The sequence below is a fragment of the Bos indicus x Bos taurus genome, chromosome 9, assembly GCF_003369695.1.
Source record: "Bos indicus x Bos taurus breed Angus x Brahman F1 hybrid chromosome 9, Bos_hybrid_MaternalHap_v2.0, whole genome shotgun sequence".
In the NCBI taxonomy this organism is placed as follows: Eukaryota; Metazoa; Chordata; class Mammalia; order Artiodactyla; family Bovidae; genus Bos; species Bos indicus x Bos taurus.
The window spans coordinates 43,862,192-43,880,801 of NC_040084.1; the positions used below are offsets into that span (position 1 = coordinate 43,862,192).

The 18,610-nt window shown below is 42.3% G+C and overlaps 1 long non-coding RNA gene and 1 pseudogene across 1 annotated transcript; one reads left to right on the top strand and one right to left on the bottom strand.

Annotated features, from left to right (window-relative positions):
* Nucleotides 1-10,897: 10,897 nt before the first annotated feature.
* On the bottom strand, nt 10,898-13,132 carry LOC113898791 (annotated as a pseudogene).
* A 59-nt stretch (nt 13,133-13,191) lies between these two features.
* LOC113898301 lies at nt 13,192-17,894 on the top strand. Its single transcript, XR_003512604.1, has 2 exons — nt 13,192-16,635; nt 17,641-17,894. It is a non-coding gene; the product is annotated as an uncharacterized LOC113898301 (long non-coding RNA).
* Nucleotides 17,895-18,610: the final 716 nt, after the last annotated feature.

Here is an 18,610-nt window from a genome sequence, read left to right on the forward strand (position 1 = left end):
ATAGGCATAAAGGAGAACATATGATCGAAAACTGAAGAGGGGCACAAATCTCAATATACTTGTTTAACTCATCCTTGGTACTGAGCATCCTAAGAAAATGAAAATATGTTCTTAAGTCACTGTCATTGTTTAACTAGGAAGGACTAAATTCAGCCTAAAAAAATGATTTCATCCTTCATAGTGTTGCTTTTAAGTTGGATGATCCAGGTTCATGGATAGAGTGGATTGATAAGGACTTTTATGTATCTGGAGACCCAAAATAGCCTGCGTATAGTTAAAACTGATCTATCAGTCTTTATAGAATGGTGATGTTTAGAACATAATTCCAGTCAGTCTGACGTGAACCCAGGAGTGAACTATTCCTGTTACACGTTCATCTCCCCATTCACTGGAAAACAGGTGGAAACTGATGGTTTGCTAAGAAAACAGTGTACAAGATTTGATATTGAGTGACATTAACGTTTAATGATTATCTTTCTAGGATATCTTTATATATTATAGGCTATATAAGGTATGATATTTTATTTTCTTTCAATTTTCAGAAATGTGGTTTACATGGGTCATGCCAAAGAGTGATGTTCTCATGTTTTACTTACCGTACTGTTGATATTTAGGTCTGAGGTAAGTTGACCTTCCTTTTAGATGTGCCAACGCAGTTGAATAGAAGTATAGCACCTTGGGGTTTGTTAGGGAAAAAACCAAGTATAACAGCATTTATAGTCCATTCAGTGCATGGTCAGTCACTGGAGTGGAATCAGTCAAAATACTTACCTAACTCTTGAGTTCCATCATCCACTCAAGTATTTTCTTAAATATAATTGTCTCTTGGTCTGGAAGTATTAAAAATTAACCTGCATGGCTGTTGGAGAGAAGGGGGTTATGCTGCTTTTCAAGTAATTTGGGATGAAATGATACTTTTGTAATAAAAATTCATTTACCAGATAGATTTATTTGACGAAAGAATCCTTTACATTCTCTTGTGTGAATTACAGATTTGATTCTCCACACTCATTGTGGCAAATGTAACACTACTTGGAATCTGGTAGTCTCAGCATAGGAAGCATAGAGTGAAAAGGGACTCTGTTTTTAGGTCCTTGAGGTGTTTCATTAAGTATTAAACATTTTAAACACTTAACTATTCTTGTTTACCATCAATGATGGTGATCTTGGAATGATCACCAATGAGATAAAGATAAATTTGAAGATTTAAAAATGTCAGCATGTTTTTGACATACCAGTTGATTCTTCTGAAAGTGATGAATTTGGCTTTCCCTCTATAGCTTCTCCACCCCCACGTCAGGAGAGTAAATAAAGCACAACCAGGCTTTTTCCTCTTTGTTTTCCATGATTGTTAGTGGAGTGTCTTGCACATACTTAGTGCTTTGCAGCTATGTATAAAAAATAAAAAAAACTAACAGGATTATTTAATGATACTTTAAAATTGGTGTTATATTTTCCTGTTAAAAATACCAGCTGTAAAAATAGAAAGGACCTTGTTGTTTAGAAATCAGTATACAAAGTGCAGTGGGTGCAGGTTTGCAGTACTGGTGAAGACTTGCTTACTCAAATTGGCGACTTTCAGTAGGAACCACTGTGGATCAGATCCTTGCGTCAGTCCACATTCATTTTAGTCTTAGTGTAGACCACAGCACAGATCTTCTGTTTCAACATCACTCTAATTTAAGCAGCCCCTAAAGTTGGAGCTATTCTCATCAAGCATCTGGAGGTATTTATTAATTCTGGCCTTTTCATAAATGAGTGGTTTGTGTCTTGCTTTTGCCAATAGACCTTACTTCTGAAAATGTAATACATTTTTAGCAAGGGAAATGTGTTAGATCTGTGAGCAGGGTTCTTCACACTGAGCTAGACTCTTGGAACCATGTTTATGGAAAAGCTTTAAGAGAAATATTTGGTGTTCAAGTAGAAGAGGTGTCTTCTTCATGTATTAGAAAATACTGATGAATACTTTGTAACGTTTACTGTGGTTTACAGTCAGTATTTGTGTAGTGTTTGTTCCTCACACTGAGCAGACTCCATAAGAGCAGAGAGTGGATCTGTTTGGCTCAGGATTGTTTTCTAGGACCTACTACTGTGCCTGGAACTTAGTGGACTGTACTCCATACTTGTTGAATAAAAGTTTGGAAAAGGCTGTGTAGTATACCTCCCCTTTAGATCCCAAAGCATATTGATACATTAAGCTTTGAGAACTTCTAAAGTTAAGAGACCTATCTGATCGAGCATTTCTGAAATTTTCTTAATTATAGGGATTTTTCCCCTAGTTTTGTTGTTGCTTAGTAGCTAAGTCATGTTCGACTCTTTGCAACCCCATGGACTGTAACCTGCTAGGCTTCTCTGTCCATGGGATTTTCCAGGCCAGAAGAGTGGAGTGGGTTGTCATTTCCTACTCCAGGGAATGCTCCCAACCCAGGGATTGAACCCACATCTCCTGTATTAGCAAGTAGATTCTTTGCCGCTGAGCCACCAGGGAAGCCCTTCCCCCTACTACCGTATTACATTGAACTCTAGTTTGGGAAATGCTACATTAAATTGTTAGATACTGATAACCTAGAGTTTAGAGCATAAGGCTTATCCCTGCTCTTCTGACACTCTGTTTGAAAGTAGCTCTTAGCTTTTGACTCCAAACAAAATATCTTGAGCCTGTTCATTCCATCCTTTAGCTGTGTTCCATTTTTGTCAGCTTCCTCCTTGAAATTTATTCACCGAGTGTGTAATGAGTAATAATGCCAAGCTATGTGCAAGAAATGCAATAGGTTAGAATTTGTCATGGTAATACCGGGCGGACAGTCTGGGTGCTCAGCAGTGCCATAATTTGACAGCACATTCAGAGTAAGATTTAGTGAAAGGGCTGGGAACCAGAAGCTCTCTTTACAAGATTTCCATCCAAATATAAAAACTAGGCAAATGGTAAACGTTTAGGTATGAGAGTAAGCAGGAATCAAGGGTGAATAATTGCTCTCTGGGAGGCCCCTTGAAGGTAGCCAGAAGAGCTGTGGAGCTGAAATGCAGCATTCTAGGAAGATAATCTGGAGAAGGCAATGGCACCCCACTCCAGTACTCTTGCCTGGCAAATCCCATGGACAGAGGAGCCTGGTAGGCTGCAGTCCAGGGGTTGCTAGGAGTTGGACACAACTGAGCGACTTCACTTTCACTTTTCACTTTCATGCATTGGAGGAGGAAATGGCAACCCACTCCAGTGTTCTTGCCTGGAGGATCCCAGAGATGGCGGAGCCTGGTGGGCTGCCGTCTATGGGGTTGCACAGAGTCAGACACGACTGAAGCAACTTAACATAGGAAGATAATCACTAGAGCTAGAAGTGGAGAGGCCAGCCTTGTGGGCGGTGGTGCTCTGTGGCACTGGCACCTGTGGCAAGCATTCCTCATCTCTAGGGCTTACCTTACCTGTTGGGAAGTGCCGAGTGGTTTCGTGCATTGTCTAGTGCACATTTTCCAGGTAAGTTATGTTGCTGAAAGCTTAAATCCGTAATTTGGGTATTGATATTCTTGTTACTCACAACTGTTGGATTTTAGCTTTCTTTTACAGAGACAGTAACTCAGTAACTTGTGACTTGTATCTGATCTGTTGTGTGCAGGCCTAAAGAAAAATATCATGCCCTGACTACTTTTTCTGGGTAGGCCATCTCAACCATGCCTTCCTTAAAAATTCATTAATTCCTAGCTCCTTCTGTCATGGTTTTGAAGTTATCATGTAATCCCTGGTGGCTCAGATAGTAAAGAATCTGCCTGCAGTGCGGGAGACCTGGGTTCGATCTCTGGGTTGGGAAGATCCCCTAGAAGAGGGCATGGCAACCCTCTCTAGTGTTCTTGCCTGGAGAACGCCCATGGGACAGAGGAGCCTGGCAGGCTAGACTTCATGGGGTCGCAAAGAGTTGGATATGACTGAGCAACTAAGCACACACACAAAGTGTCAGCTTTTCCTGATGATTCTAATATACTGTAGTGATGCGGACATTCAAGTGTGACAAAGAAAGGTACCGACGATGCTGATACTGTGAAGGCATCAACTGGAGCCAACTTCAGATGAGGTCTAGCCAGCTTGGGGCTTGGGGAGGAATATATTTAAGCAAATCAGGTAAACGTTAAGTCCCTTTTGGATAGTACCATGCATTCAAGTAAAAAAGTAGAAATGCCAGATAGGTTGTGATCTTTGTGTTCAGTCGCCCAGTTGTGTCCAGCTCTCTTGTGATCCCCATGGACTGCAGCACGCTAGGCCTCTCTGTCCCTCACTATCTCCTAAAGTTCACCCAAGTTCATGTCCATTGCATCGGTGATGCCATCCAGCCATCTCATCCTCTGATGCCCTCTTTTCCTTCTATAGTTGGCCATAGATCAACTCAGATGCATTGCAGACCTCTTCATTTTCTAGGCAGAACAAAGCCCATACATTAGTCTTAGAGCATTTCGGATATCTTAGTAAAGCCAACTCTGATTGCTAACTGTGTGCTAGGCATATGCTCCCAGATTTTATAGAATCCTACATGATTTGTTTATTCAAAAATTTATTGAGTAGGATAGTGGGTGTTTTGAGGGGAAGAAGACGTGGTCTCTGACCTTAAGGAGGCTCTGTAAGAGGAGAGAAGACGAGTAACTATAACAAGACAGTTGGATATTGCAATGAGAAAAGTACAAACAAACCACTATGGGGAAATGGAGCCGAGAAAATGATTTACTTTGAGTGAACTAGATGGTATCTTGCTTGACCTCTCAGAAGCATTTGACAGTTGATCACACCTTAATTCTTGAAACACTTTCTTCACTGGACACCACACCCTCCTGGTTTCCCTTCTCCCTCAGCCCCTTTCTTGGTTTTCTTTCTTGATTCTTTTCTTCACTCCTAAATGTTGCAGTTGCTCCAGGCCTCAGGCTTTGATGTCCTCTCCTCTAGCTACACTCAGTGTGTGAGCTCATCTTATGGCTTTTAACATGGTGTGTTTTTCTCCAGTCTTAACTTTTCCTGAGTACCAGACTTACACCCAGCTACCTACTTGTCATCTGTCTTAGATGTCTACTAGTTCAAAGTTTATTCAAAATAGAACTCTTGATTTTCTGTTCATACCTGTACCTCTCTCACTCTTTCCCATCTTAGTAAGTGCTACTCAGCCCCAAAGCCTAGTATCTTTTACTCCTAACCTAGTAATCTTTAATTCCTTTCTTCACATCCCTAAGTCTATCAACAAGTCATAATGATTCTACCTTAAAATACGCCCAGAATATATATATGTATATTTTACCACTTCCACTGTTTCTACCTAGGTCTAAGCAACCATTGTCTCACTGGACTACTTAACTGTAGCCTCTCCTCTGGTCTCTCATTAAAGCATGTGACATCATGGCAGTCCTTTGATCAAAACATTTCACTGTCTTTCTGGCCCATCAAAATAGGTCTGAATTTACCAAGCTCTGCTTAATCTGGTCCCTGCTTCTGGCCTTATCACTCTCTGCCTCCACTACTTTATTATTTCTGCACTGATCTTCTTCCCCACCATTTCCTTTAAATATGCCAAGATCATTCTCCCTCTGGGGACTCCCTGCTGTACATGGCTATCTAGCTAACAGTTTTTGAGTATTTATTACAGTGTCCCAGGCACTATTCTTTTTTTTTTTTTCTTTTTAAACTTTACAATATTGTATTAGTTTTGCCAAATATCGAAATGAATCCGCCACAGATATACCTGTGTTCCCCATCATGAACCCTCCTCCCTCCTCCCTCCCCATACCCTCCCTCTGGGTCGTCCAAGTGCACCAGCCCCAAGCATCCAGTATCATGCATCAAACCTGGACTGGTGACTCGTTTCATACATGATATTATACATGTTTCAGTGTCACTCTCCCAAATCTCCCCACCCTCTCCCTCTCCCACGGAGTCCATAAGACTGATCTATACATCAGTGTCTCTTTTGCTGTCTCGTACACAGGGTTATTATCATCTTTCTAAATTCCATATATATGCGTTAGTATACTGTATTGGTGTTTTTCCTTCTGGCTTACTTCACTCTGTATAATAGGTTCCAGTTTCATCCACCTCATTAGAACTGATTCAAATGTATTCTTTTTAATGGCTGAGTAATACTCCATTGTGTATATGTACCACAGCTTTCTTATCCATTCATCTGCTGATGGGCATCTAGGTTGCTTCCATGTCCTGGCTATTATAAACAGTGCTGCGATGAACATTGGGGTACACGTGTCTCTTTCCCTTCTGGTTTCCTCAGTGTGTATGCCCAGCAGTGGGATTGCTGGATCATAAGGCAGTTCTATTTCCAGTTTTTTAAGGAATCTCCACACTGTTCTCCATAGTGGCTGTACTAGTTTGCATTCCCACCAACAGTGTAAGAGGGTTCCCTTTTCTCCACACCCTCTCCAGCATTTATTGCTTGTAGACTTTTGGATCGCAGCCATTCTGACTGGTGTGAAATGGTACCTCATAGTGGTTTTGATTTGCATTTCTCTGATAATGAGTGATGTTGAGCATCTTTTCATGTGTTTGTTAGCCATCTGTATGTCATCTTTGGATAAATGTCTATTTAGTTCTTTGGCCCATTTTTTGATTGGGTCATTTATTTTTCTGGAGTTGAGCTGTAGGAGTTGCTTGTATATTTTTGAGATTAGTTGTTTGTCAGTTGCTTCATTTGCTATTATTTTCTCCCATTCTGAAGGCTGCCAGGCCCTATTCTAAGTGCTTTCAAGTGTTAACTCATTTCATTTTAGAGCTATATGAGGTAGTTACTGATACTATCCCCACAGGGAAACTGAGGCACAGGACAATTAAGTTTCTCTACTAGCATCCTGAGGTGGGTGGTCGAGCCAGTATTTAAAACCAGGCAGAATGGGCCTAGTCCACACTCTCACCCACTTACTGCAGGTGCCTTGGCTTACTTTTGGTTGCACAACAGAATGTAAGTTCCGTGAGGGCAGGGACATTCTTCTGTTCATCCTCATACCTCTAACAGGTCATACCTCTATAACCTGTATTTGAGCTGTTGCGTGCAGGCCTAGGGAGAAATGCCATGCCCTGACTACTGGCCTTTCTCTGGCTAGGCAGTCTCAACCACGCCTCCCTGAAGAGTTTGGTCATCTTAGTGCCCATATTTCTATCGCTCTTTTTGTCATGGTTTTGAAATTAAGTATCGTATAATACGAAATGTTAGCTTATCCTGGTGTCTCTGATGTACCATAATGATACTAACATTTGAGTGTAACAGAGAAAGTTACCAGTGATACTGACAACACGTGAAAGTATCAACTGGAACCAACTTTATGTCAGAGTCATACCTTTGACACATGGCAGGGCCTTATTAAATATTTATTGAATGTATAAGTTTCTACAGCTTCTGAGTAAGTTAGGAAAAGTCTCATTGAAGGCTTTTGAGCTGGAGCTTGAAGAAAGGGAAATTCTGTCTTCAAGCAATTGGGGAATGAAGGAAGGGAAGAAAGTGAGTCACAGCCAGATAGAGCCATATGAATAAAAGCCCAGGGCTTAATCACTTGCAGGGGAGAGGGAAAGATAAAACAGAAAAGATCTATTCTGGAAAGATGATAGAGAGCCCTCAGCACCTGGCTGAGGAAATGAGATTTTGTTTGGTGTGCACTAAGAACCACTAAATATCATTAGCAGTTAGATCGTATGTGTAAAGCAGCCTTTTGAGATGACGACTCAGATCAACCATCTTGTAGATGTTTAGTACAGTCTTAGTCTAGGATATCAGCCCTGGGATTTCTTTGGAAGGAATGATGCTAAAGCTGAAACTCCAGTACTTTGGCCACCTCATGCGAAGAGTTGACTCATTGGAAAAGACTCTGATGCTGGGAGGGATTGGGGGCAGGAAGAGAAGGGGACGACCGAGGATGAGATGGCTGGATGGCATCACTGACTCGATGGACGTGAGTCTCCTGGAGTGAACTCCAGGAGTTGGTGATGGACAGGGAAGCCTGGCGTGCTGCAATTCATGGGGTCGCAAAGAGTCGGACTCGACTGAGCGACTGAACTGAACTGAGTCTAGGAGACCAGTGAGAGAAAGACTGCAATGACTGAGTTACTAACAGCTCTTTGACTATCATGGTAACCTCAGAAATAAAGTTCCCGCATCCACTGTAGCCTCTGCAATTCCTCTCTCCATCTGGCAGCCAGAAAGATCATTTAAAGCGTCAGCTCAGGTCCTGTGATACTGTGGTTTATAATAAGAACTATATACTTGGTCTTTGTCCCCTTTCCAGCCCAGAGCTCCTAAAACTGAGAATTTCCTAGTGAGGAGCACAATCAAGATATCTTTCCTCATGTTATGGTTGATGTTTGAACCACTTCCAAGGATTGGGGTTGGTTGCCGGGAGAACTAGTCATGTGATTAGAGGTTTGAAACTCTTAATCTTACCTGGCCTTGACCTCCAGGGAGGGGAAGAGAGGCTGGAGATTGAATCAGTCACCATTGGTCAGTGACTTAATCAATTATGTGTAGTTAATGAAGACTTCATAAAAAACCAAAAGCTTCTGAGAGCTTCCTGGTGGGTGAATTCATGGACATTTGGGGAGAATGGCATCCCTTCCCACATAGCTTGCCCCATGTATCTCTTTTATTTGACTGTTCCTTAGTTATATTGTTTTATAATAAACTGGTAATGTAGAAAACAAAATATTATTCTTTTGAATTTTGTAAGCTGTTGCAGTGAATTAAAAGAAGAGGGAGTCATGAGACCCCCTGATGTACTGCTGGTTGTCCAGAAACCAGGCAGCAACCTGGGCTTGGAGTTGGTGCCTGAAGTGTGGCAGGGGGGAGGAAAGCAGTCTTGGGGAACTAACCCCCGAAGCTGTGGAAGATGATGCCGCCTCTGGGCAGATGCTGTCAGAATTGAGTTGAATTGTAGGACACTCTGCTGGTATCCAGAAAAGTGGTTATTGGTGTTGTGGGGACACCCCCTTCCCCTGACATTGACATTGGTACAGAAGCATTTTAGGTCCATTTTCTCCTCTGCTTGAGATCTTGAAATGACTTCCTGTTATCTTTAGGGGACTCCAAAATCCTAACCATATACAGGCTTTTCAAGATTTTTTCCCTAATGCTCTTCCTTTTCTTCATGATCCAACTGTAATGCACCTCTTTCAGGCTCTCAAAAGCATGAAGCTCTCTGTCAGTATAAACACTTACTGCAACTATCCCTTCTCCCTGGGATGTCCTCTCCCACACCCTCTTTGCTAATTCCTACTCATCCTTTCTCTCAGTTCTCAGGACTTTCCTCTCCCAACTGTCCAGTCCCTTCCTGGTAGGGTTGCTAGATGTAGTGGATTAGAATATAAGATGTCCAATTAAAGCTGAGTTTCAGGTAAATAAGAAATAATTTTTAGTATTAGTGTAAGTATGTCCCATATAAATATTAGTATTTAGTATAAGCATATCCCATGTTATTGATGGGGCATAGTTAAAAATTTTATTTGTTTCACTGAAATTCAACTTTAACTGGACATCTTACATGTTAAATGGAAATTCTACTTCCCAACTAGATTTGGTTATCCCTTCCCCTGAATAATCAGTCTTCACATTTCCTCAGTGTTTATCGCACTTGCATTCATGGCTCCACATCTGTGTTACCTGCCAGGCCATAGGTGCCGTGAGGGTAGGGATGAGTCTTCTGGGTTCACCGATGCCTAGCATAGTGCAGCATACCAGAGCAGCAGTGTATCAGAGGCTCTGTACATATACATAAATAGTAACTGAATGAAAACCATGCAAGGCTGTTGGAGTTCTGAGAAGAGACCAGAGCTGAGGATGGCGTCTGGGAAGTGTTCTGCATGGAGGTGATCTCTGAAGCAGGAGTGGGTAGAGGGAAGGAAGAAAGCAGCAAAGGTACATAGAGTAGAAGGAGAAGAGAAGCCTCTGGGCTGAGCTGAGGGGAATGCCTCAGGGGCGTGGGCGACAAAAAGAGGAAGAAGGGCAGATGCCAGAGGTGGTAGTGCTGGAGAAAGAATTCATAAAGAGCAGAGAGATCTAGAGGAGTAACAGGGACCAGGCCTTCCGATTTGGCAGTTAAATACTTGACTCCTCCAAGAGAGCTAATTTGGGTCTGATAGCTGTCGGGTTGCTTGCAGACTACTCTTGCAAACTTCAGTGATGGAAAGAAAAAAATAGATTGTAGCTGAGCCTTTAGCATGATGGAGAGAAAATGTGTGTGTGTGTGTTACGTCTAAGGGAGACTTCAGTGTGTTCATTGGTGAAAGGGGAGAAATCAGCTGAGAAAGTGTGGTCATCCTGGGGAAGGAGTGGTAGATGGTCTTGGAGCAGGTGGAGGGGATGGACTCAGAAAAGAGAAAGAATGTTTCACAGGTAGGAGGAGGAGGGTAGAAATAGTAATTATTAATTACAGTAATTTCTGATAAATGTTACTCTCTGGTCTCAAAAAATGAGTCACATTGTCCTATTACTAAGGATTATATCAGTATTCACTAAAGAGTATAACCTGAATTGAACATAATTAAGGTTTCTTAGCCTGGCAGCTTGTCAAACTGTAAGAAGTATGGGAATCACTGCCTATTTAAATGTGTCTTGTGAAGAGGAGATGGGACAGAGCCTGAGAGTCTGCATTTCCAACAAACACACTGGGGATGTGCTTGTTGCTGTCTTAGACCTTCCATCCTTGCTTCCAGGAGGCTTTTTTTCTTTTTTTTTTTAATGGAATGGCTGTGCTGTGTGCTGTGCTTAGTCACTCAGTGGTATTCTACTCTTTGTGACCCCAAGAACTATAGCCTCCCAGGCTCCTCTGTCCATAGAATCCTCCAGGCAAGAGTACTGGGGTGGGTTGCCATGCCCTCCTCCAGGGGATCTTCCCAACCCAGGTCTCCCACATTGCAGGTGGATTATTTAACATCTGAGCCACCAGGGAAGCCCTTCTTGTAATGGCAGCTGAATGTAAAAAGTTTACATTGGCTTACCTTGGTAATGAAATTTATGTTTGAGAAATACTGAACTCTCTTCTGAAATTAGCTGAAATAAGATTGAAATACATCTTCTCACAAATGTGTTCTAAAGAACTCTGAATGCTCATGTGTATCTCAAACATCAGTGTCCTCAGTACTCAGAAACGAGTTGACTTCAGAATTTGAAACTGTATTGTTTTGGAATGTGAGAAAAAAGAAAATTGCCTAAAAGCAGAATGTGATCTTGATGAAATACTTATCTGAGATGAATTATTGATCATTTATTTTTGAGGGATCTATTGTTTCTTGATTCAAAGGGACTTCTCAAGTCTTTTCTTCAAATGTTTTTAGGGTATTAGTGTGATTCATTATTAATGGTCTCGAGATACTTTTAAAATGTTAACATTTAACAAGGTAATGTGCTTTTTTTCCCCACAAATAAGATCTGTTACTTGTCATCATTCAAAGTCTGAATTCCAAATAGATTCTTGGACTGCTGGCTCATAACCGTCACTCATTCAGCTTTACAACTTGTCTCATCCCCAGCAGGTTCCAAAACTACTACCTTCACCGTGATGCTCCATGAGGTTTCCCAGTTCAAACTTGGGTTTCTGCAGTATATTTACTTTTCTAACAGAGGCATCATAGAGCAGATAAGTAGATTAGAGAGCCTTTTAAATGTCTTTCTGGAATCAGTTTATTGACCACTTCTTTCAAGTCATTTGTCTTCACCCCTTGCGTCATGGTTTCCATTGTCCTCCTCCAGATTTGGCAGACTTGTTAATGCTGGGCATAGAGGTCTTCTGAATCTGACTGTTACATTTTGTAACAGTAGAATAGATGAAGGAAATACCCATTGGTAGTCGTGATGCCCACATGACCTTCAGCCATGATCCACCATTTTTTTTACGATGAAGTATGTTTGGTCATGGGTGAGACCCATGCCACGGAAATTAGTCAGGCGGTTTTTGCCCTCATCATCTTCAGTAATTAGCTTGAATTTTCTAAATTCAATTTTCATCATTCTGCAGATCAGCAAGGCTCACTTCAAAAACATAATCTGTAAAGTCATCAGATGTGATTTTGGTTCCTTGAGTTCTTGTGACTAGTGTTTTCCCAGTATTTCTTACATTGACGTATAGCCAGTGCTTTCACAGCATACAAATCTTTCTTAGAAAGTGAGTCAAACACTTTCTTCTTGGCTCCCTTTCTGCCGTTTTTGTAAGATGCTTGTTTTTGCTGATCATCATGGTGCTGCTCAGAGAGCCAAAAGCCCAAACTACTTATAGTTTTCAATATGCTGTTTACAAAATAACTATAGAACTTAGTTTTTAAATTAATTCCTAATTTTGAATGTATAAAAAATGATGAGTGCCTTCCTCTTTCAGTCTCATCTATGTACCTTTGTCACTTCATGTAAAAGCTGATTTGCGATGATGTCAGAAGCCAAGACTATCACCTGACATGGATCAAATTCTCTAGAAAGCAGAGGTTCCAAGATAATCAGGATAGAACAAAAAAGGAGGCTATTTTTTATCAAAAAAAAGGGGATTATTATAACCTGCAGACAAAATTCAAACGTTTCTTCCTCTTGGATCACTTTTTAAAGTTTTTTTCATTCATGGTACTTTGTACATGTGCAAAATTCAGAATGTTCCAAGAGAGAACACTCAGTGAAAGTCTCTCTCATCCTTCCCGTGCTGTCTTCCCAGAACTCCCCTCTGTTAACTGAGGTCTTATGTCTGTTTCAAAGAGTGGCTTTACTTTGTGTGTTTTGGAGACTATTTCATATTAATACATATAGTCTGCCCTATTCTTAATAGCTTCATAGTTGGGTATGACTTTCCCATCATTTTCCCACAATTTAAATTTTTCTTCATTTAAAAAATGTTATATGCAAGTGAGTACAATACATTGAGTATTTGGAACCTTTAAGGAGGAATGTCAATAGATGCCTACAGGGAAATTCAACATCTCTCTAAACTGTTTCCTTGTATTTGTAGAGGCTGTATTGAAGTTTGAAGCCGTCGCTAACTCTCTCCATTCTTACAATGCTAAGAGCCTCTGCTAGGTTTAACAAGATGCTAGAGCAAAGAGGAGATGCCATTCACTCCTTGGGGTCAGCAGCTGTTGTTCAGTCATGTCCAACTCTTTTTCAACCCCATGGACTGAAGCCCACCAGGCTCCTCTGTGCATGGGATTTTCCAGGCAAGGGTACTGGAATGTGTTGACATTTCCTTCTCCAGGGGATCTTCCCAACCCACGTCTCCTATTTGGCAGGCAGATTCTATTATCACTGAGCCACCTAGGAAGCATTGAATATCAGCAGACCTATCTATTAATACCATCAAGAAATGTTACAAGGCACTTCCATGCCTGTGAGTGAACATTAGAGCCATTCCAAACCAATGCTAACATCTGCATGCTTCATGGAAGACCTCTGAGGATGTGCAATCATCACCATGTACAAAAATGCACATCCAGTGGGCACCTGGCAGACCTTCCATGACAATAGTGGTTCTGGAGTTCAAGTGACGTTTCAGTAGGACTTGATCTATTTGTCCAGTCTCTCATCTACTCAATACACATTTTTGAGCATATACTGTGTTCCAGGCACAGTTCTGGCCATAGGAGTATAGTGATGGGTAGACAGACAAGGTTCTTGCCTTCAGGGAGTTGACATTCCAGTGGGGAAGAGCCAACTTCACCTCACCAAAGCCAACCGGTCCTTGCCTTCCTTCCTCATTCTCATCATTGCTTTCATTACCAGCCCTACTCTGCCTGCCCTGCCCCCCTGCCACACACACGCCTCCCCTCTCCAGTCAGCCTGCAAAACTGCATGCTCTGCTTGTGGTTTGTCACCCTGGATGCCTTGCCTTATGTATATGCATCTCTTCATCTCCTGTATGTCTACATGTCTTCTTTGTGCCCAGCATGATTAGACGTACTTTGTGGGCACTCCATAAAAATCAACTGAATGAAGGCCTGGCTCTTGGCATTAAGGCTGACTTTTTTTTTAAATTAAGCTTTTTCATTTTAAAACAGTTTTTTATTCACAGCAAAGTTGTAAAGAGGATGTAGAGAGTTCCCACATGCCCTTCAGCCTGCTCCGCCTGTTGTCAGCGTCTGACATCACAGTGGTATATTTGTCACAGTTAAGGAACCAATGTTGATACCGTATTATTAACTTAAGTCCATATTCAGATTTCCTTAGCTTTTGCACTGATTTCCTTTTTCTGTTGCAGGGTCTCACCTAGGATGCCACATCACAAGTGGTTGTCATGTCTCTTTAACTCCTCTGGTCTGATGGTCTCTTGTCATGTTTCTCATGAAGTTTTGACAGATTTGAAGCATTTTAGTTAGGTACTGTGTAGAATGCCCCGCTAACTGGGTTTGTCTGATGCATCTTTCACAGTTACACCAGGGTTGTGGGCTATTGGAGGAAGCCAGCAGAGCGGAAGTGCCCTCCTCACATTGTATCAGGGGGTATGTGCCACCCACATGACAGGACTGTGAAATCACCTTGAACACCTGGCCAAAGTACTGTTTGCCAGGTTTCCACACTGAAAGTGAGCCTGTTCTCCTCTTACCTACTCAGTTGTTTGGAAGCAAGTCACTAAGTACAGTACCTCCAGCCCTCAAGGAGGAAGGGAGTGGGGAGAATTAGACTCCGCCTCCTGCAGGGTAGTGTTTATATTAACCATTTAAGTTCTTCTGTAAGAAAGAACTTATTTAGTCAACTTCTTATATCGGTATGGACTTTCATGTATATTTATTTAAAGATTTGGGCTATCATCTGATAATTAGGCTCAGATTGTTTCAATTTTGGCCGTTGGGTGTTCTTTTTAGGTTGACTCCTATATCCCTTGAACATACCCCGTCTTTTTGTTTTTTGAGTGTTTCTTTACTTTCTGGCACTCCTGTGGATTTCCTGCCCCAGCCCTAGAATCCATCATTTCTCCAAGGAGCCCTGGTTCCTTCCACTGGGGAGGCCTGTTTTTCAATCCAGACCTCAGTATCGCTTACTCACCCACTCAGTCAGCCATTCAAGGAATATGGACGTATATTGTGTTGTGCTCATCATTGACCCAGATGTGGACTATACAGCGGGGAACAGCACAGACAGGTCCACGCCTTCAACTGCTAGTGATGTGGCCTGCAAGACAGACAATGAGCAAATGTCAGCTGAGAAATATATAGCTTTGATACATGCTGGACTCAGATGAAAAATAATCTATGTCAGGGGCCTGGGTTGTATCAGATGGCTGGAGAAGGCCCCTGTGAGCAGCTAACATCCAGGTGGAAAGTTGAAGGATAAGAACTATTCAGCCTTTCAACGAGTAGAGGGAGGAGTCTTTTCAGACTGCAGGTTAGTGGGGTACGGCTAGATTTTTTTAAAAAGGAACAGAACATGCTAGAAGTATTATCATGTGGAACTCATGTTCCCTTTATGTGTAGGTTGATGTGTTTACTAGTTAATGAAATAAAATATTTCTTACTAGGGATGATTGTCAGAAGAAAGTTTGGAAGCCACTGTTTTAGGAGGAAATAAAGGCAGATGAAAGCTCTGAAAAGAGAAAAAGCCATAACATACTTGAGGATCGGAAAGGAGGTAGGTGTGCCAGTAGGGAGTGAATCTAGAGAAGAGGCCGACGACACAAGGAGGCACGCAGCCCACCGGCAGGGCTGAGGAGGCCTTGGTGTTTTAATGAGGAAGCAGTGGGAAGTCACTGGAGGGGTTCAAACACGGAAGTGTTGATATTTAAGAAAAACTTGTAGGCTCCTGTGTGGAGAGTGGAAGGAGAGAGCAAATGAGGAAAGCGGGGCCAGTCGGTAAGAAGGGTCGTCCAGAGAGAAGACAGAGCAAGAAGAGTCAGTCTTGCTCTCCCAGCCACTAAACAATGCCTGGAACACAGTGGCCCTTTGGTGTATATGTGTTGAATGGGTAAATCACACGATTGTAGTAGAGGTGGAGAGAAATGGTTGAGTCGAGACATGTTTGGGAAATGGAAGGTTCTGCTGACAGATTGGGTCTGGGGGACATGGACTGGGGAGAGTAGGCGCCCTCCCTCCCACACCGCACCTGCCAGTGCTCACGTATGCTTACTTCCTCTGCTGTTGGACTGCGTCGGGCAGTTACAAGGTTCTTTAACTGTTCAGACTGTGTTTCTACCCGTGTGCTTAGTCATAGTGGCCAGAAGTGGAAATAACAGAATTTTTCAAGAGAAACAGATTGTTGTAGAATCACAAAAACCAGTTCTTATCGCAGATTGTCAGTCCCACGAGACTTTATAATCTTGGATGCTCTGAAGCTCTGTGAACATCAATCACTAACAAATAAAGATCCTCAGAGGGGTGCCAGAATTGCTTGGGTTTTAACACTCTGACGGGGAACTTGGGTCAGGGCTGGGGGGTGGTGGTAATTTTGTATTTAGCTATGTGCCAAAGACCCTTCTCCCACCTGATTTTATGTTATATTAAAAGTACTTTGTGGCAGAATCCTTTCTTGACACTCCTTTTCTTGACAGTGCCAATGCCTGAGGTCTGCAGCTGGCTGCCCACTTGGCTGCTGGCATCCTCGGCAGAGGGCAGCCACCTCCCATCACTGTGGAGGGACTGGGAAGAGGACGGGCCTAGACTGAGCCAACAGGGAGCAGAAAACAGAAGGAACCAGTCCCCAGGAACAGAAACACGTGAGTCCTCTCTGGCAAGTTGGGCACCAGAGATGGGCGTGCTCCAGAGATGCTGATGAATTTTGAAGGATTGGTCCTTTTGGTCAAACGGGTTTCATGCTCTTGACTGAGAAACCAAAGCAACCATCAAATGTTACTGGGAATGATGCCAGTGGTGTTTGCATTGGTTAAGAATTTCATATGACAGAATAACAAACTCAAACTGCCTTAAGCAAACAAAGGGATTGCATTAGCTTATAGCCCGAAAACTTGAGCATGCAGTCCAGAATTTACATCCTCCTCACGATACCAACCCCATGCCGGTCTTGTGTATAGCCCTGCTTCTTCTGTGTGTTGGCTTCATCCTTAGGTTGGCCCTTCTCTTGGTGACACAAATGGCTGAGGGAGTTCTGAACTTGGTATTCTCTAACATACTGTCCAGGAGAAGGGGGATTGTCCCCTCTGGTAAACCCACAGAGGGCTGAGGAAGCTTTTTCCCAGAAGCCCTAGGAAACATTTCCTCAAGTTCCATTGGCCTGAATCAGGCTGTATGCCCACCTCTGAGCCAGTCACCATGGCCAGGTGATGGGTACTCTGGCTACCCCTGGGAGCTGGATGAATCCAGCTGTTAGAGATGGAGAGACAGTGAGGAGAGTGGTTCCCTCGAGGCAAAATGTGGGTACTGTGGCAGGAAAAGGAAGAAAAGACACTAGGGAGGCAACCTATATATGATTACTACATCAGCATCATTATTGTGATAAAGGCCCAATTGGAGGTGATGCAGATATAGACAAGAAAACTTTTGTTCAGAACCCCAGTTCTGCCTGCTTCTTGGTGAGTGACTTCTTCAAGTCTCAGTTTTTTATCTGAGAAGATGTGGATGACAATACCTCAGGGAAGGTAAAATTCACATATCTAAATATATATACACACACACACATATATTTTGATATATATATATCAAAATATATAAGGTCACATATTTGAAAAAATAAACTATGAGGTACTTTCTGTATTTTCTCACAGTGCCAAATACAGTCCTTCCTGTAGAAGCCAAGATCAAGCCCACGTTTGAGCCTAGCAGAATAGCAGGTGGAAGGAAGGCTTCCCTGGCCGTCAAGTGTTGGGCAAGTCAGGGCCCATCTCGTGTCTTCATCGCAAGAAAGAAGTTTCACTGGTTCAGAACCAAACTTAAGCAGCAGGTGTTCAGAGCTGGGGTGTAGAAGTTTCAGCTTTGATTTTTCTATGAAATCGTTCAGGTTATTAAAATGTCGGCCCTATTCTCTTGTTTAAGAACTGGTTTCATTTCTAATGACACAGCACCATCATGCCATTCCTTGATTTAGTCACGAGAACCAAAACTAATATGTGGCTAGTTTCAAGTCGTTTTTATAGCAGTTAGTACAGAGAACAACAGGCTCTTGTAAAAACAGATGTATTTGCTATCTGCTTCTCTATCTGCTGCCTCTCAGACTCAAAACCTGATTTCTAAGATGGCGTGGTCCTCTGGTTGGGCCTCATGGGAGAGGCTCTTGCCCAGGACAAAAGCCTGGCTGTTCTCCTCAGTGTGAAAATTTTCGTAAGAAACAGGAGTCCCATCCCCTATTGATCCTATGTATAAAATAGATAACTAATGAGACCTAACTCAGGAAACCCTACTCAGGGCTCTGTGGTGACCTAAATGGGAACGAAATCCAAAAAAGAGGGGATGTATGTGTACATATTGCTGATTCACTTTTGCTGTACAGTAAAAACACATCACATTGTAAAGCAACCACACTCCAATAAAAATTAATTAAAAAAAAAAGAGTCACAGCCCCCAAGCATAATAATGGTAAAGGGGTATCAGAAAGAGACCTTTCACCTCTTTAGACAGGACTCACTTGGCATTATTGTCCATTGTGAGCACAGAGGAGGTTTTTTTTATGTGATGAGTCTCTGTAAACTTCTTCAAGGCTTTGTGGTATTAACATGAGAAAGTGAGCATACATTTAGC